Genomic DNA, 21,151 nt, shown 5'->3' on the forward strand with positions numbered 1-21,151 from the left:
ACAAACATGCAGTACCACTCTGCAATACATTCACATTTTGTTTTTCCCTGCAAGGAAACATTTGATTTGTCACAAATCCAGTGAGCTCTTAACTTTCTGTATGGAGTGGAACGAACAGAGCCCTTGTTGCCCAGAAACCTCAAGCAGCATTGGCAGCCCTACCTGCTGGACTACAGAACTCGGTCTATCACCCCCTCCCATCTGTCCCTCTACATGCATGTATTAATTTATTGTCCAGCAAAACAATGCTTCTGACTTCCAAGAGACTTCTCACACACTGCGTGTAGGCAAAAAGATATTTTGGAAATGTATTTTTGGAAGTGTACTTCAGTCAATGGGAATTGAGCTCCCAGCAGATGCCCCTGTAACATTTTTACAAGCCTGGTGACAAGCCTGGCATTACAGGAGGTCATGAAAGCTGTTTCTTACTACAGGAGCAAGTAATATAGAAAAAATGCTAGAACATGATGTAGATGAGGAGCCCAACCTATGGCACAAGAAAACAAAATGCCTTTGCAGTAGGGCATCGCACACTGCAAAAGTTAAATGCTCATTAAATGTAAGGGTGGAGGAACAAGGTGTAATAGTTCTAGCCAATACATATAATGTATTTCTCTCTCTGGCAGGCTCCCTCCATATGTCCGATCAGTTTCCTGCAGCCTCCTCTCTATGGCAGGCCAGCCTGTAGTTGCATGCTTACCTCCTTATAATGCCCATCTTATCCCAAGGATGGACTTTAAATATTGCCAATGCTTGGACATACACTTTAGGATAGATTCACATGTCTGGTGCGAATTTCCAAAGCAGCTGTTTAGCAGTTCAGCTACGATTTCAGATGAGAATTGTAGGAACGGGCGGCCATCAGCATTTTAACTGCTTAAAGTGGTTGTAAAGTCAGAAGGCTTTTTATCTTAATGCATTCTATGTATGCAGCAGCCCCCCTCAGCCCCCCCCTAATGCTTAACTGAGCCCCTTCTCGATCCAGCGATATCCACGGCTGACTCCCCTCCTCATTGGCTAAGATGCAGCAGCGGCGCCATTGACTCCCGCTGCTGTCAATCAAAGTCAGTTAGCCAATGAGGAGAGATGGGGGGGGGGGGAAACCGCAGCTCTGTGTCTGAATGGATACATGCAGCTGTGACTGGGTTTGGGTGCCCCCATAGCAAGCTGCTTGCTGTGGGGGCACTCAAAGGGAGGAGGGGGCCAGGAGAGCCAAAGAGGGTCCCTAGAAGAGGAGGATCCAGGCTGCTCTGTGCAAAACCAACTGCACGGAGGAGGTACAGTATCTCACAAAAGTGAGTACACCCCTCACATTTTTGTAAATATTTTATTATATCTTTTCATGTGACAACACTGAAGAAATTACACTTTGCTACAATGTAAAGTAGTGAGTGTACAGCTTGTATAACAGTGTAAATTTGCTGTCCCCTCAAAATAACTCAACACACAGCCATTAATGTCTAAACCGCTGCCAACAAAAGTGAGTACACCCTAGCAAAAAATGTCCAAATTGGGCCCAAAGTGTCGATATTTTGTGTGGTCACCATTATTTTGCAGCACTGCCTTAACCCTTTTGGGCATGAAGTTCACCAGAGCTTCACAGGTTGCCACTGGAGTCCTCTTCCTTTCCATGACGACATCACAGAGCTGGTGGATGTTAGAGACCTTGCGCTCCTCCACCTTCTGTTTAAGGATGCCCCACAGATGCTCAATAGGTTTTAGGTCTGGAGACATGCTTGGCCAGTCCATCACCTTTACCCCCAGCTTCTTTAGCAATTACATAAATGTTACTTGGGTACAGTGTTGCATGAACACGCAATTATCAGTTAAAGTAACGTAGTGCAATATCGCAAAAAAAGGCCTGGTCATGAAGGGGGGTAAATCTTCCAGAGGTCAAGTGGTTAATAATAGCTGGCCATTAAGGAGAGGGCTGGGAAGCTGGCCGCCGCATCCTTAACAACTGATGACTCCTTAGCTGTTAGCAGGTTCCTAATGACAGCTGAATGTAAACCAAAGAATTTCTGGCAATAAAATTTGAGAAATACACAGCGTGGGGTCCCTCCCTCCCCCAATATCGAAACAAGGCCCCTATCTGAGCATGCAGCCTGGCAGGCCAGTAAGGGGGGGCAAGCTAGCACCCCCCCTCCATAACCATACCAGGCCACATGCCCTCAACATAGGGGCGTGCTTTGGGGTAGAGAGGCACCCCCCCAAGCCACCTTGTGGACAAGGGTCTTTTCCCCACAACCCTGGCCAATGGTTGTAAGGTCTGCGAGTGGGGGGGCTTATTGGAATCTGGAACCCCTACATCCCTCCCCCCATGTGAATGAGTATGAGGTACATTGTACCCCTACTTATTCACCCAAAGAAGTGTAAAAAAATTAAAAAAGAGAGTTTTTGACAGGTCTTTTATTAAAAAAAAAAAAAAAACAATGTCGCCCAGTTTAGATCCAGCGTCAATCACGATGAACGCTACCCATTGTTGGCTCCTGCCATCTGACAGTTCCTACATAGCTAAGAGGTGGGGCGACCCAGTGACATCACTGGATGGCCCCCTGCCCCCTAATGATATCCTTGACCATTGCATATTGAACTGATGACGTCACTAGGGACGGGGCCACCTGGTGACGCCGCTTGGTGGCCTTGCTTGGGTATTAACTTCCCTGGCGGTAATTCCGAGTGTGGCTCGGGTTTATTTTTCAGTACCCAAAGTGGTAACCCAGAGTCACACTGTAGTATCCCTGTAGTGACACTTAACTTGTCCCTACGATCCCCTGATGTCCTCTCGCTGTGTCCTCCGGCCGATGCCGGCATTCGTCTTACAGGAATACCTATACTCTGCTCAAAAAAAAGAGTGACAAGCCTCTGATTCATTCTGACTTCATTTGGAAAGTTTCCGAATGCATCTTTGTGAACCACCAAACACCATTAATGGCTGTGAATAGAGCTGGACGCCGTGCCATATATTGGTCCATACTCTATATGTTTTTCCACCATATGTCTCTGCCTTCAAAGTCCCAATCCTTTGGTGGGTTTATGCTTACACACCTCCCTGGCAGCCTCAGAGCATGATGGTAGGTGTTGGCATCCCCACATTCAATTTTTCTAAGCTGGTCGCCTTGCTGTTGACGTTGTCAACCTGGAATGCCTGACTGATCTGATCTGAAAAGTCAGCACCTACAAGGATGTGTGGTTTGTCGCTCGAAGCGAGATGACAGTGGAAAGAAAATCAGAAAGGAAACCAGGTTCCATTGTCTCGCTTGTGACGTCGGACTTTGTGCAGTGACAGTCCCACGTTTCATATCTGGGATTTTTACTAAACCAATATGCAGTGTCTAGTATTACAGTGGCTAGTAATATAGCACCCTTGTTTGACAAATTTCAGTGTTTTTGGTTTGACTACATTATTGAATTAAATTTATTATTATAATTTATGATTTTGTGTTTTAAACTTTATCATACCCAGGATGTCTACTAGACTCTTGTTTGGACAAATTTAACCAGTTATTCCTAAGAATTACAAGCCTACAATGTAAAAAAAAAAACAAATTTACATACAAAACAATATACTGCTTTGTCATTCAAAAATACTAATTAGACCACCAGGGAGGTTAATGAACTGTCAAATGGCGGAGCTGTCAGACAGCGGGAGCCAGCAGCAGGTACAGAGGCCTTTTTTTTTTTTTTTTAGGGTTGCAGCGTTCATCGTGATTGACGCTGGATCTACACCGGGGAATTTTTAATTTTGTTTGATAAAGGAATTGTCAAAAACTGTCTTTATGTTTTTATTTATTCTTGGTGCAATGTACCCCATACTCATTTACATAAGGATGGGGCCAGGATCTGGGGGACCCCTTGTTAAAGGGGGCCTCCAGATTCTGATAAGTCCACAGGCCAGGGTTGTGGGGAAGAGGCTCTTGCAGCGGGGGGGGGGGGGGAGTGCTCGCTCATTCTCCCCTTTCCTGGCCTGCCAGGCTGCATGCTTGGATAAGGGCCTGGTATGGATTTGGAGGGGGCCCAAAACGCCGTTGTTTTTAAAACATTTTGGCGTGGGATTCCTCTTAAACTCCATACCATACCTAGAGGTCTAGTATGAATTGGGGGGTAGCACGCCGTTTTTTTATTTTTATTTTGGCATGCCCTTAAAATCCATGTCAGACCTGAAATCCATATCAGTTCTGCCTCTTCATTGCCCATTAGTGCAGCTTATCATTGCTGCCTCATCAGTGCCAATCATTGCCGCCTATCAGTGCCCATCAGTGAAGTCTATCAGTGCCCATCAGTGCAGCCTCATCAGCGCACATTAGTGAAGGGGAAAAATTACTTATTTACAAAATTTTATAAAATAGAAACTAAGAATACCTTGTTTTTTTCAAAATTCTTGGTCTTTTTTAGTTTGTATTGCAAAAAAATAAAAAACCCAGTGGCGATTAAATACCACCAACAGATAGCTCTATCTATCTAAAAAAAAACCTGGATTTTTGTCTTACCGTAAAATCCTTTTCTCTGATGTTTGGCGGACACAGCTCCATATCTTCTTGACCCTTGGGTTATGCTGCCCCCTACAGGAGTAGGACACTAGGCGGAAAAAAGTTTGACTACACCTATAGGGCAGTCCCAGGAGGTATACTCCCACTTCCTGCTATAGGCCTTCAGTTTTGTAACAAGCAGTGTCAGAAGAACATATAACCCTACTCATTATAGGGGAGGGTGCTGTGTCCATCAATGAACATCAGAGAAAAGGATTTTACGGTAAGACAAAAATCCAGTTTTCTCTTTCGTTCAATGACGGAAACAGCTCCATATCTTCTTGACCCTTGGGATGTCCCAAAGCAGTGTCAACATGAGGGGTGGGACGAACACAAAAGAGCCACCAGTGCATCTGTGGTGTCCTGATTCCAAGACCGTGCCACAAACCCAAGCACCTTGCTGTTGAGACGAGAGGCCAAGAGGACCAACTCAGGAGTTCCCCACTGGAGACACAACTGATGAAAATACCTCCAGAGCAAATGTCCAGTATATCGATCAGTAGTCTGGATTCTTCCAGAGTCCAGACCCCCTGAACACAATCCGTGCCAAAAAAACACCACCCCACTCGAACAGGCTGGCATCCGTGCTGACCACCGTCCAGTACAGGGGAAGGAAGATTTACTCTGTTAAAACGGCAGAGAGTGAAGCCAATGAACCAGGGACCCTCACATACCCCGGCTCAACAGGATCAGATTGCCTAGAGAATGGATTCTTGCCCCACATGGCAAGAATCTCTCTTTGCAGAGGTCTCGTGTGGACAGATTTTGGAACTCGTCCCATGGGAGGAACACCCTGGTTGGGGCCGAGTACAAAACAGACCCAGATAGTCCAACTGAGAACCAGAGCCAATACCTGGAAATTTAATTTCCAACCTAACTCCTCCAGAGTCTGCGCAGTAATCTCCCAGTTGTCCGTCAGAGCAGTTGGAGACTCTGCTTGCAGAAAAAAATCATCCAGTACCACAATCCCCCCGCTGGTGCAATAATGCCAATACCTGGGCCAACACTTGTGAAAATCTGAGGGGCTGAGATAAGACCTCTTGATAATGCTCCTTGCTCACAGCAAGCGGAGGAAGCGCAAATGACCGACATCAAAATATGAAGGTAAGCGTCCTTAATATCGATAGAGGCCAGAAGATCCCCCTGATATAGGGACACCACTACCATACAAATGGACTCCATTCGAAACATCTGTACCCACACAAAGGGGTTCAGAGCTTTAGGTCCAAGATTGGACGTAGCTCGCTTTCCTTCCTGGGACCTGAAAACATGTTTAAATAAAACCCATGAAACAAACGTTTTGATTCTGAGACCGGAACAACCACCCTTTGTAGTGTCAAGTTTTACACCACCCTGAAGAGACCTCACAAGCAGTCTAGGGATAAGTACAGGTTGGGAGGAAGAACCTCTCTGGAGGAGAAGACTGAAAACTCAATCTTGTAGCCGGACTGAATCAGCTCGTGGACCCACTTGTCTTGAATCAGGGAGATCCACGGGTCCGCAAAGGAAGCAAAGACGTCCTCCCCCACCCCAAATACGGGTGATGGCGCCCCTTCAGGCAGAGGAGGGCTTGTCTGCAGGTCTGGAAGGACCCACTCTCGGCATACCAGACCAGGTCCTCATACGCAGACCAGTAAAATAGCCATATCATGCGCGGAAGGATCATTGCTGTCACAAACAGGCCAGAGACTAAGCCACATCCAGGGGGCATTACAGATGAACTGCAACCCCTGGACCAAATAATCCGCTAGCTCCGCAAAGGCAGGTGGACGCTGTTCCCACTCCAGATCCTGACGCAAAAGCTTAGCCCACTCGGGACAGTCAGAGACAACAATGCTATGGTGAACACCAGCCTAAGGACCGAATCAGCCACAGTAAACATGTGGTGGACCAAAGTCTCGGCTCTCCTGTCGAAATGATCTTTCCACCGGAATTAAGGTGGATTTATTCAGGCTGGAGACCTGAGAGTCCACCACAGGTGGGACTGCCCACGTACCCAACAGAGACTCCTCAAGGGATACCGTCTATCAAAACACTTAGCAAAACCATATTGGGTTTAGAACAACTCCACTGATTCGGGACGAAGAAGAAAAAATTCAGTTTACAAAAGAAAAAATGTCAGGACCAGAGATCCCAGCAAGATAAGGAATTGTCCTTATTTGCAGGAATTTCCTCTCACTTCCTGTTTGGCTATGGGACAGGAAGTGAAATCTCTTCAATGGGATATAGTTGGCAAAAAAAACCTGACAGGGGTTATAACCCTCTCTTACTCTATCCAAAAAAAAAAAAAAAGTGTTTTGCCTATATTTCTACTTTAAGGTGGAAAACTTTCAGTATGCAGCTCCTCCACTCCCCGCTCGGGAGTGAGAATGCACGAGTGCCCCCAGAACAAGCAGCTTGTAAAGGAGGCACTCAACAGGGAGGAGGGGCCAGGGTGCTGGTAGGGGACCCAGGAAGAGTAGGATCAGGGCTGCTTTGTGCAAAACCATTTAACAGAGCAGGTAAGTATAATATGTTTGTTATTTTATTTTTTTAAATGTGAACCTTTACAGTCACTTTAACAGAGAATATTGACAAAACAGCAGTAAAACCATAATAGCCCCATAGTCTCCAGACTTTGTGTCCCTTTCTATAATATAGCGTATAAATATTATGTCACAGACTGATTTTTGTGTAAAATCCTAATTTATCAATATTGATAACCACTATGAAAAGGCAAGCTTACACAGTATACTACGCGCCCCAGGAGGGTATATTGAACTGATAATTTATACCCTTGGTAGGCAGCTACTATTATATATACAAAAAACAATCTAATCACGAGTGTATTTAAAACCATACATAAAATCACTCTAGTAGTGCTCCACTTCTCGCATTCCAACCACCTAACACCACCAAGTGATAGAATGTGAGCAAAGTCCTTTCACTCTACAGTGAGCAAAAATGTCTCTAGGTATCGATTGTCCATATAAGTGTTTTTATTCACTCCCGGATTGTGACTTTAGACATAAAAGTCTAACATGTGGACACCACTCACCAAAATTAGTTGGCATCAATAGCAGGATTCTCCCAATCACATTGGTTGTTCCATCAATGGCTGGTAATCTCTATAACAGAAAACACCATTCACTGTAACTCAGTAGGGGAAAGAAATAATCCATCCAATTTAGCCTGTTAATCAAATCAATTTATCAATGCTTCACTCTTATTGCCATTAAGTCTATGCTAAGCTACTCTGCATCATAGAATGAAGGCAATACAAAGCATGGTATGCCGACTAGAATATAAACATTATATTGGTCCCTTCTGATCCCTTCATTTAATCCTGCAAGCCTTTAGCAGTGCTACTAACATGCCCTTTAATCTAATAATAAATCAACAATTTGCCGTGTTAAACCAGCAGTCATTAAGAGATGGTATTGCATGAACTTAAGCATTTAGGTCCTAAAAAAAGAAGTGTACCCATTGATGAAAATGATCCGTTGACTTGTGTCCCAGCCTATGTTATTTCATCTGTAGCAGTCGAATTTGATATATAGTTGACACTGGTTTGCATAGCTGTTGTGTAAGGAAATTGCCCTGCGTTGACCTTGTCTTGTAGCTTTGCTTTGCACAGTTTTTTTTACGTGTTTTCTGCATGTATAAATTACTTTGCATGACTTCCCTTGGCAATATTAACTCACAGAGACATATGACCGGGCTATAAGCCTGGCAACATTCGGTCTTTCTGCAGTCTGCGTTCCTAAAAAATTCTATATATGGATCAAAGTTCTAATGAGACCTTGTAGTCTATTCAATTTCCTCAGGTAGCAAATGGTATATGATCCGTTTGGGGTTAATGAATGTTTGTTTCTCAGAAAATGTTCTGGGAATACCTCCAGCTCCATCTCTTTCTAATCATGAGCTAACAGTCAGATGGAGACACTATCAATATCTGTGTGGGCAGTCAAAATGGTCTGGTAAGCACGGACAGTAGCTACGATGGCAGCACTGAAATTCCTTTAGGGCACTGATATACAGATTATTAAACAGCCAGACATGACAATACTGCAACAGATTTAATGGTTTGGGATTCATTTTTACCAAGGCTATCAGACTGCTTGAAGCATTGCCATATAGACCTTAAAGCAAGACTATACTTAAGACTCTCTGGCACCAGCTGTAAATCTTGCTGCAAATAATTTTGCTGATGTACAGGCATAACAGGACATTTTTAATTTACTACAGCCATATTGCAAACATTGTAGACTGTGGACATCTGAAGTAGTTGATTTCCACCTACTGTATATATGAATTTCTTTAAACACGTATTTATAGTTTAGAGAGTGCAGCGTATGTTTACTGTATAATGCACAGTGCACATAAGTACTCCTAATAAAAGGTAATGACATCATCATTTTCAGCATTATGTATCTTTATAAATTTTTTTATATAGAGTACTTAAAATTATTAGTTTGCATGGGCACATATAACCGAAAAATCAGTCAATAGAGCTAAAGGTTGTTTTCCAATGGATGCGCATCTCTTTTGACATCTTCAGATCATTGAACAGTTGTGCCAATAATGCACGTGCAGTTCTTGTATAAGCACCATACTGATGCAATCTAGCACCATCAAATCTGTATTTTACAAGCTCTTTTAGATGGTTGAGATTGTTACTAAATACTAAAATATATTATATTATTATCTTATAATTCATTTAAATCTAAATTCACTCGAAAATGGTGAGCACTTTCTTATATCAATGGGGTACTTTTTTTTTTTTTTTATCGTATTTATTAAGTTTTGCAATAAAACTTAGCAGTACAAAAACAGTGACTGAACAGTCGACAATGTACAGTACAACGACATAGAGTCAATAATACACCAATTCACAATCACACCTTTGACTGATACTGTACAGGAGATGAGACCTCCCAACCATGGGCATGCAGAAGTATCTTAGCAAGGAAGTCCTCACAGCACCTCCAGTAGTAGAGAAAGATGGCAAGTAACACATAGCATGAGCAATGCCAGTAACAGAGAGAAAGTGACTTAAAGTGTTACTAAACTCACAGCAGTAAAATCAGTCTATATATGCAGTAAAGCACGCTTGTTATACTCACTGTGAAACCTAAGGGGTTAATCCTCTGCATTCTGTTTAAAGGATATTTGATCCTTTGGGCACAGATCCTCCTCTTCTTCCACTGACTCCAAAACATGTCCGGATAAGAGAGTCTTTGGAGTCAGGCTGCACATGCTCAGTTGGGTGTGTATTGCTAGGGAGTTTTTTTTTTTTTCTTGGGAGAGTGCATGTGATCAGCACAGGGCCAACTGGCACTGTCCAGACAGGTCCAGACAGAGGGTCAGGAGGAGCCCTGCAACCTCGTAGCAGCGTAAAACTGCTCCTACAAGCTTCACCAGGAACTGATAGAAATCACAAGACTGCTCTATACTGCTAATGAGAAAAGGTATTTAGCAGTGTATATTTACTAAAATAGATGCATTTCCATGTTCTGTGTACTGTGGGAGACCAGATATAGTGAATGCAGGCTCCTACGTTTAGTAACACTTTAACCTCCCTGGTGGTAAACCCGAGTGTGGCTCGGGGTTAATTTTCAGTACCAAAAGCGGTAACCCCGAGCCACACTCGGGACTACCCTGTAGCAATTGCTTACCTTGTCCCTGCGATCCCCGATGTCCTCTGGGCGATGCCGGCATCTATCTTCCGGGTTCCCTTCCCTGCGAGCTCTGCAACGCAGGTGGGGCGGAACCCGGCGGGAGTTTAAAAAAACAAAACACACACATACACATTGTAATAGAACAAAAATGGATGGTTGGTACAGGGCTATGCCGAACCAGCCCAGAATCCCTTCCCCAATATTGAATTCATAAAAGAAACAACCATATATGTCCCTGGGGAATTTGAGTGGAGGGGCTGGAGATAGTCAATGTAGTAGTAAAGAGTATAGAAAAAAGTATATAAAATTCAACATTTATTGGTTTGTATTAAAATCCAACAGATAACATACAATGAGTGAAATTTAAAAGTTCAATGACATTCCATATACATATCCTGATAGGGATAATACATTAGAGGTTCGCGAGGCAGGTGAGTGTGTCCTCCAACATGTTTCGGAATTTTTTATTCATACAATTCCTTCTTCAGGGAAGTTATATACACACAACCGTGCTCTCACTACTTGTATATCTAAGGATGTACAATACATTGTAATCTGTCATGATTACATTACTGTGTGAAACCATTTCACCTTAGTTTTGTCCCTAATGATTTGTCCAGTCCCCTGCCTGCACTTTAAGTGTTCTGCCTAGAAACTTGAGAATGTCCATGGCGTCCAAAAGCGTTCCTTAGGTCAAAAGCGGTTTTAGACCAGCTAGAAAACAGCGATAGTGAATTGAAATTATTTGAAGAATTGAGCGATAGTGATTCATGGGGAAATCCATAATCAGACACTGAAAGTGAGGACAGCAACGATTCTGCGACTGAGCTCGTGATGTGCAAACTTGGTGCTCTATTGACTGTGGTACGGATCAGGCAGCGCCCCTAAGATTCCCATTTACTGGAGCACCTGGTACGAAAGTAGACGTTGAACACAACAACCCCTTGGCATACTTACAATAATTTTTGTTATGAGGTTATGAAAAAAATACTTACTGGGACAAACCAGTACAAAGAGCAACAATTAGCTACGCTGCATCGGAAGTTTTCAAGAAGCAGAAAGTGGGAACCAGTGACCAAAGAGAACATTTGGAAATTTCTGGGCCTAAAAATAATTCAGGGAGTGGTGGGGAAACTCCTGGAGAAGTGGTTCTGGACAATTAATACATTACTTGCCACTCCATTCTTTGGCACGGTCATGTCAAGAGTACAGATTTTCCCTGATCATGAAATATTTACACTTTGAAAGCAACGAAGAATTTGATGAAACTACTCATCCTGCACAAAAACTAAAGAAAATTTGGGAAGTATCTCAAATGATTCTAAAGAATTTCCAACAGAGCTATGTGCCAGAAAGAGATATCAGCATAGATGAAATTCTAATGGCCTACAAGGGAAAGCTCAGCTGGGTACAATACATTGCATCAAAGAAAGCACGATTTGGTGTAAAATCCTACATGCTATGCCAATCGTCAACTGGCTACATTTGGAATTCAGTCATATACACCGGAAAAGGAACAAAATTCAATCCAAAATACAGCAACTATGGAACGGCAACATCTTTCGTTCTTTCAGTCATTGAGCCATTGCTAAATCAGGGTTATTATGTAACAACCGACAACTTTTGTATATCTCCTGAACTTTATGAGTTTCTTCTGCAAAACATTACAGATGCCTATGGAACCGTTAGGGTAATTGGCGCAACATGCCGCCAACATTTGGCAATAAGAAGCTGAGGACTGAAGAAATGGTTGCCTGGCAGAAAGGCAAAATGATGGCACTGCAATGGCGTGACAAGAAAGATGTGTGCCTAATGAGTACAGTTCATAATAATTCCACTGTTATGGTATGCCTGAAAGGTGGCAAAGAAATTGTGAAGCCACAAGTAGTGATAGACTACAATAACATCATGGGAGGTGTCGAAAGAGCCGACCAAGCAATGACATTCTACCCAGCAATGAGGAAACAGCAAAAGAAGTATTGCAAGATCTTCAGACATTTTTTTTGAGCAATGCTTGTGGAATGCCCAACATTCTGCGCAAAAAAAAAAAAGTGACAAGCCTGTGATTTGTTCTGACTTCATTTGGAAAGTTACCAAAAGTATCTTTGTGAACCACCAAACACCATCAATGGCTCTGAATAGAGCTCGACGTAGTGCTGTTGGTGTTGTCAACCCAGAAGGCCTGACTGGTCATCACTTCATGGACTACATCCCACCAACCGAGAAAAAGTCAGCACCTACAAGGATGCTCGAAGCGAGATGACAGTGGAAGGAAAATCTGAAAGGAAACCAGGTTCTATTGTCCTGATTGTGACGTCGGACTTTGTGCAGTCCCCATGTTTCAAAACTTTTCATACCCGGGATGTTTACTAAACCAATATGCAGTGTCTAGTATTACAGTCATAAGTAATATTGCACGCTTGTTTAGACAAATTCCGGAGTTTTTGGTTTGATTATATATTTGTTTGATTACATTGTTGAATAAAATGTATTATTATATTATAATTTATGATTTCGTGTTTCAAACTTTATCATACCCAGGATGTCTACTAGACTCTTGTTTGGACAGATTGAGGTGAGTTATTCCTAAGAATTACAGGCCTACAATTAAAACCGATTTCCATGCAAAACAATGTACCACTTTGACATTCAAAAATACTGACATAATCAGACCGCCAGGGAGGTTAACTCAAGAGAAGCCAATCAAGCCATAAAATCTAGCATATACATAAAATAATCAGAAACAACCTAACCTTCCCAGACCTTATCAAATTTCTGAGGCACTCCTCGATGGGGTACTTTGTGTGGCCCTTTTCTCACAGTAGTAGTATTATTATTAATATACAGGATTTATAGAGCGCAAACAGTTTACGCAGTGCTTTGAATATAAAAGGGAGACACTACAGTTACAATACAAGAGGATTAAGAGGGCCCTGCTCAGAAGAGCTTACAATCTAATAGGGTGGGGCAGGTGTTACAAGAGGTTGTAACTGTGGGAAATAAGCTGATTAAAGAGGTAGAAGATTGCTTGGAGGAGTGATAGGCTTGAAGCCAGCTAGAGAAGGGAATAGCCGGACAGATTGAGGTGGAGCGTTCCAGAGGATGGGGGAGACTCTGGAGAAGTCCTGGAGATGAGCATGGGAGGTGGAGACAAGGGAGCTTTAGAGTAGGAAGTCTTGAGAGGAGCGGAGAGGATGGCTTGGGTGATATTTGGAGACAAGATTGGTGATGTAGCTCGGAGCAGAGTTTTAAATGGCTTTGTATGTTGTGGTTAGTATTTTGAATTTAATTCGCTGGGCAATCAGGAGCCAGTGTCGGGATTGGCGGAGAGGGGTGGCGGACACTGAGCAGTTGGTAAGGTGGATAAGCCTGGCAGCAGCATTCATGATAGACTGAAGAGGGGATAACCTATGGAGAGGTAGGCCTGTGAGAAGGGAGTTGCAATAGTCGAGGCGAGAGATAACAAGGGAGTGAATGAGTAGCTTGGTGGTTTCAGTTGTTAAAAAGGGGCAAATTTTAGAGATGTTTTGGAGGTGAAGTCTACAAGCTTTTGACAACGATTGAATTTGGGGCTAAAAGGACAGGTCAGAGTCTAGGATTACACCTAGTACCCTGGCATGAGGGGGGGATTGATAATTGCATTACTGATTTTGATGGAAAAGTCATTGATGGGGGCATGGGCGGCGGGGGGGGGGGATGGATATTACCAGCTCAGTTTGAGAGAGATTTAGTTTGAGGAAGTGGTGCAACATCAATGCTGATATGTCAGTAAGTAAGTTAGTAATGCGAGAGGAGACAGAAAAAGTGAGGTGAGAAGTGGACAGATAGATTTTTTTTTAAACTCTATTTATTGACGAAGCAAAAGACAAATCGGTACAGCATTCATCATGCTCAACATGAGCATGAAAATAAAAAAAATAAAAAGGTACAGTTTGGTACACATAGATAAAATGGTTACAGAGTCATATTTGTATGAATTTAAGTTTCCGATCATAATAAAGATCAGTGACAAATCCAACTTTGATTCAGTACAACCTAACTGAATATATAGAAAAACTACAACTAGTACATGAATATATTCCCCTATGCATAACAAATAGTACTTTCCTTACATGTAAGTGGTGGTGAGGGTGGAGCAACACCAGACATCCCACACCTTGTCATACTTATTGGGACAGCCCCTGTGTTCAAAAAAGATTTTTTCATGGGGAAATATCTGATTCACCATCTGGATACATTGCCGGATAGATGGAGGAGCAGATTGATTCCACTTAAGCGCAATAGCCTTTCGAGCCAAAAATAGTGTTTCCCTCAATAGAATCCTGGTATATTTTGGCCATTGTTCTTTGTCTAATATACCCAACAGACAAATGCGTGGGATGCAAGGCACAGGAATAGAAGGAATTCCAGACAATACATTTACTACTCCTTTCCAATATGTATCAATGACAGGGCATAACCACATCACATGAATAAAATCTGCCCGCGGGCAGGTACACCTAGTGCAGGTAGATGTGGGAATACAATGCATAGCATGGAGTCACACTGAGGTTGAGTATGACTGGTGAATCATATATAATTGAATAAGTTTGTTATAAATAGCCAGTGAGACAGTCAGATGGGAGTTGCACGCTTCCTCCCAGTCCTCATCTGACAAATTATGTATAAATATTTGCCATTTAGTGCAAATCTCCAAAGGATGTTTGTTAATCTAAGCACCCAGTAGATGGGAATAGATCGCAGACATCAAGCCCTTGGGGCCCTGTGATCTTATCACCATTATCATTGGATAATCAGAGAATTTTGTGCCGGTGACACCAAACTGAGTTTTTAGAGCATGGCGCAGCTAGAGGTATCTATAGAAAGCTGTATGGGGTAGTACATATTTGTTCTGTAAATCCGAGAACGAGGCCAAAACATTTCCAGTATATATGTCCTGTAGTGTAGCAATACCCCTATTTTCCCCAGAAGGAATAGTCTGAGGGAACATAGGGTTGTGTCACAAGGGTAACTCCAGATTAATCTCATCAAACTCGCCTAATGTACTGGCTTCTCTCCATATCATACGTGCAAGGATTAGAACTGGTATGTGGTCTCTTCCCAAGGAGAACAAGGGAGCCTCCAATGCAATCAACAGGTGCTTTAAATTCAACACATAGGCCAAATGTGATTCTACGACAGCCGGGGTGACAGGGGATAGTCAATCAACCAAATGGCGTAGTTGCCCCGCTAAATAGTAATGATACCTATCAAGAAGTGCCATACCAGCTTTAGCTTTGGGCCGCTGTAGGACAGAGAGTGGTAGTTTCCTTCTATTACTCACCCATATAAATGATGTAAACAGTGTATCTAGAGTTTTAAAAAAAAACTTTTAGGTACCACCATTGGTATATGAGCAGTTACATATAAGCATTTGAGCAAGAGCACCATCTTTATCAAATTAATACTGCCTGCCACTGACAGAGGGAGTTTGGCCCAGATATAAGGTTTAAGCTTGATCATTTGAAGCAGATGGTCTATATTAACTTTCAGAGCTTCCGTTTGTGATAATGTAAGAATTACTCCCAAGTATTTAAATAAGGATACCACCTTAATCGGGTATACTGCTGCATTGTGAGAATAAGCCTGAGGATAAAGAGACATCAACATCGATTTCTGCCAATTTATTTTGAGACCAGAATATTTGCTATATTTATCTACAATTTGCATGACCTCAGTCAGGAATGCCAAAGCATCTTGTAGATATACTATAAGATCATCAGTATATAGGCCTATGACACCTGCCACCCAAGGTGATACCGGTAATTAGAGCTGACTGTCGGAATCATAGTGGCAGCGTCTCAATAGCCACCGCAAACAGTAGTGGGGACAGAGGATATCTTTGTCGGGTGCCTCTGTACAATGGTATAGATGCTGATAACCATTTACCAATAGCTGAGACATACGGTTTGCATAAAGGATAGTGACCCATTTTTTAAATTTTTCCCCAAATCTAAATGATCGTAGTACAGCCTGTAGAAAGAGACATTCTATTGAGTCAAAGGCTTGGCCGTGTCTAATGAGGACGACACACTTGACTCTGGAAAATATTGTCTACGTTGTATAATAAGTTGCGTCCTACGAATATTAATAGATGTGGACTTTCCAGGTATAAAGCCGATTTGGTCTGGGTGAGTAATACTTAATATTACAGAATTAGGGCGTTTGGCCAAGATTTTTGTTAGAATCTTATAGTCTGTATTGAGTAATGAAATTTGGCGGTAAGAAGCCCAGTCAGCAGGGTCTTTATCGGGCTTGGGTATAAGAACCACTGTGGCTGGATACATAGATGGCGACAGTCTACCCTCTTGAAATGCCTTGGAGTAGATTTGTGTTAGTACAGGTGCTAGGATGTCTACAGTGGGGATCAAAAGTTTGGGCACCCCAGGTAAAAATTTGTATTAATGTGCATAAAGAAGCCAAGGAAAGATGGAAAAATCTCCAAAAGGCATCAAATTACAGATTAGACATTCTTATAATATGTCAACAAAAGTTAATTTTATTTCCATCATTGACACTTTCGAAATTACAGAAAACAAAAAAATGGCGTCTGCAAAAGTTTGGGCACCCTGCAGAATTGATAGCATGCACGGCTGAGACCTGCCAGTGTCATGGATTGTTCTCAATCATCGTCTGGGAAGACCAGGTGATGTCAATCTCAAAGGTTTTAAAATGCCCAGACTCATCTGACTTTGCCCCAACAATCAGCACCATAGGATCTTCTAAGCAGTTGTCTAGAAAACTGAAACTGAAAATAGTTGACGCTCACAAAGCAGGAGAAGGATATAAGAAGATAGCGAAGCGTTTTCAGATGTCAATATCCTCTGTTCGAAATGTAATTAAGAAATGGCAGTCATCAGGAACAGTGGAAGTTAAAGCAAGATCTGGAAGACCAAGAAAAATATCAGACAGAACAGCTTGCAGGATTGTGAGAAAAACAATTCAAAACCCACGTTTGACTGCACAATACCTCCAGAAAGATCTGGCAGACACTGGAATTGTGGTACACTATTCCACTATAAAGAGATACTTGTACAAATATGGTCTTCATGGAAGAGTCATCAGAAGAAAACCTCTTCTACGTCTCACCACAAAAATCAGCGTTTGAACTTTGCAAATGAACATATAGACAAGCCTGATGCATTTTGGAAACGAGTTCTGTGGACCCATGAGGTTAAAATTTAACTTTTCGGCCGGAATGAGCAAAGGTACGTTTAGCGAAGAAGGGGCACAGAATTTAATAAAAATAACCTCTGTCCAACTGTTAAGCATGGGGGTGGATCAATCATGCTTTGGGGTTGTATTGCAGCCAGTGGCACAGGGAACATCTCACAAATGGAAGGAAAAATGGATTCAATAAAATTTCAGCAAATTTTGGATGGTAACTTGATGCCATCTGTGAAAAAGCTGAAGTTAAAGAGAGGATGGCTTCTACAAATGGATAATGATCCTAAACACACCTCGAAATCCACAGGGGATTGCATCAAGAGGCATAAACTGAAGGTTTTGCCATGGCCTTCACAATCTCCTGACCTCAACAAAATTGAAAATCTATGGATAGACCTTAAAAGAGCAGTGCGTGACAGACAGCCCAGAAATCTCAAAGAACTGGAAGACTTTTGTAAGGAAGAATAGGCAAAGATACCTCAAACAAGAATTGAAAGACTCTTGGCTGGCTACAAAAAGCGTTTACAAGCTGTGATACTTGCCAAAGGGGGCAGTACAAGATATTAACTCTGCAGGGTGCCCAAACTTTTGCAGACGCCATTTTTTTGTTTTCTGTTATTTTGAAAGTGTAAATGATGGAAATAAAATCTAACTTTTGTTGACATATTATAAGAATGTCTAATCTGTAATTTGATGCCTTTTGGAGATTTTTCCACTTTTCTTGGCTTCTTTATGCACATTAATACAAATTTTTACCTGGGGAGCCCAACTTTTGATCCCCACTGTAAGTATCTGCAGTATACCTCCAGGGGAAGGCCATCAGCCACCGCTTCCCTGATATCATCTTCTGTGATATCAGCTTCTAATGTCGATACTTGTTCCTGCGTCAAGGTGGGAAAACTCAAATGTTCCAAGTATTTGTCTATATCTTGTCCAGTATATGCAAGAGTGATATTATACATGTTGGTATAAAACTCATGAAAGCAGGTGAGTATATCCCCTGTTGTACAGGCCTCAGTTCCATCTACACATATTCGTTTAGTCACCACAGACCTGGATACCTGCTGCCTGGCCATATGCGCTAACAATAAACTAGATTTGTTACCAAATTCAAAATATTGTTGTTGGGTATAGAATGCCTTCCATTTTGCATTATCTGACAGTTGTGTCGAGTATGCATGGGACGCCTCTAGACAGATAGATTTGAGTGTCATTGGTGTATAGATGGTATTGGAAGCCGTTGGCGGTTATCAAGTGACCAAAAGAGGCAGTGTAGCTAGAGAAGAGAAGGGGTCCAAGAACAGAGCCTTGAGGAAACCCCACAGAAAGGTGCACTGGAGAGGAGGAGATAGAGTTGTAGGTAACACTGAAGGAGCACTATGAGAACCAAGAGAGAGCAGAATCTTGGAGGCCAAGGGAATAGAGTTTATTAAGAAGGAGCGAGTGGTTGATCGTATCAAAGGCCGCAGAGAGGTCAAGTAATAGGAGTATGGAGTAGTGCCCATTAGTTTTAGCAGTTAGTAAATCGTGAGTTTTAGTAAGGCAGTTTCTGTGGAGTGTTGTGAGTGAAAGCCAGACTGTAAGGGATCAAGAAGCTTATTTTCACTGAGGTAGGAGCTAAGACGGTTGTAGACTAAGCGTTCTAGAAGTTTAAAGGTAAATGGGATCAGTGGGATTGGTCTTAAGTTGTTCAGGTTGGTGGGGTCCAGTGAGGGCTTTTTAAGTATGGGAGTGATCTGCACATGTTTTAGAGGGGAGGGGAAGGTGCCACTAGAGAGGGAGAGATTGAAGATGTGAGTGAGGGAGCATAGGATAGAATAAGAGGGTGACCATAGTAGTTGTGAGGGAACAGGTTCTAGGGGACAATTGGTTAGGTGGGCATCTGAGAAATTTTTTGTAACCTCTTCAGTAGTATCCAGTTCAAAAGAGGAGAGCGTTGACTGTGCCATTAGGCAAAGTATGTTGAGTGGGGAAGATGTACGCACAGTGGAGGTTTCCTCACGTATTGCATTAATCTTGTCTTTACATGTGATTGGCAATCTCTTGGGCAGTGAGTGAGGTAGAGGGGGTGGGTGACGAAGAAGAGAGTTAAAGGTTGAGACGAGCCGACTGGGACTGGATGACAAGGTATTCATGAGAGAGACAAAGTAGGCTTGTTTGGCAGCATTGAGGCAGGAATTGTATTATAGGAGGGCAAATTTATATGGGGTGAAGTCCTGCAGGCATTTGGTTTTACACCACAGTCATTCAAGAGCACGGCAATGTCTCTTGAGATTTCTACTGTTGTCAGTTTGCCAGGGTTGCAATGGTCGGAGCCTGATTCTGCGTGTAGTTAGAGGAGCAAGTGCATCCAGTGATGATGAGAGTTACCTGTTGTAAACAGAGGTGGCCAGGTCAGGACAGGACAAGGAAGAGATTATGTCATATAGGTGGTCAGTAGCAGAATAGAAAAGAGAAGGGTTAAAGTGACGAAGGTTCCTACGAATATTTGTTTGCTGCTTGGAGGGATGGGTGATTGGAGGCAAGGATACAGTGAAATCGATGAGGTTGTGATCAGAGAGAGGAAAGGGGTCATTGGTGAGGTTTTTAGGTGTTCAGAGATGGGAGAATACAAGGTCAAGTGTATTACTATGGGAGTGAGTGGAAGTGTATGTCCATTGGGTTAGGTCAAAGGATGAGGTGAAGCTGAGTTGTAGCTGGGCTATTAACACTGACAGGGATGTTGAGGTCACCAAGAATGATAATGGGTATTTCAGAGTAGAGAAAGTAGGGTAGCCAGGCAACAAAGTCATTAAAAGAGAGCAATACTGGTCCAGGAGACCGATAAATTGCTGCAAATCCTCTCCAATGGGAGAAAACAGATGAATACAGTGCATCTCGAAATGAAGAGAGGGATAGAGAGGGAGGGATAGGAAGGACTTGGTAGGTGCTTTGTGGGGATAGAAGGAATCCAACTCCAGCTCCTTTCTGTCCGTTGGGTCTGGGGGAGTGAGTCCAGTGGAGCCCACCATAGGAGAGGGCAGCAGGAGAAGCAGAGCCAAAATTCTGAAGCCAGGTTCAGTTAAGGTGAGTATCCATAGGTCCATAGCTTTGGAGTCAGGCTGCACATGCTCAGTTTGGTGTGTATTGCTAGGGAGTTTTTTTTTTTTCTTGGGAGAGTGCATGTGATCAGCACAGGGCCAATCGGCACTGTCCAGACAGAGGGTCAGGAGCTCTGCAGCCTCATAGGACAGCTCAGTGCAGTATGAAAACTCCTCCTACAAGCTTCACCAGGAACTGATAGAAATCACAAGACTGCTTTATACTGCTAATGAGAAAAGGTATTTCCCTGTTTATGTTTACTAAAATAATTGCATTAATAACACTTTAATCAAGAGAAGATGCCAATCAAGCCATAAAATCCAGCATATACATAATTTAATCATAAACAGTAACAGAAAAATTAACCTAACCTTCCCAGATCTTATTAAACTTCTGAGACACTCCTCGATGGGGTACTTTGTGTGGCCCTTTTCACACAGTAGTAGTAAAGTGTTAACCTGTAACGAGTGTAAATGTAGTCAATGAAAACATTTTTTGTCAAAGTTTTCGTCAGTGGCATTTTAACAGTGATAAAAACTAAACGAAAAGTACAGCACATTTTCGTCCACTGACGAAGACGATGACGAAAATCAAATCATTTTTCGTTAACGAACGAAAACGGGACGAAAATGTGAGGCTGGGACTTTTACTAACTTACGGTTTTTACTGAGCTTC

At 42.5% G+C, this 21,151-nt stretch overlaps 1 protein-coding gene across 3 annotated transcripts in view; it reads left to right on the top strand.

Annotated features, from left to right (window-relative positions):
* RBM20 (RNA binding motif protein 20) overlaps positions 1 to 21,151 on the top strand; it is a 407,155-nt gene that overhangs the window by 342,905 nt on the left and 43,099 nt on the right. The gene's annotated exons all lie outside the window — the stretch shown is intronic.

The sequence above is a fragment of the Pelophylax lessonae genome, assembly GCF_965119305.1.
Source record: "Pelophylax lessonae genome assembly, chromosome: 9".
NCBI classification, from domain to species: Eukaryota; Metazoa; Chordata; class Amphibia; order Anura; family Ranidae; genus Pelophylax; species Pelophylax lessonae.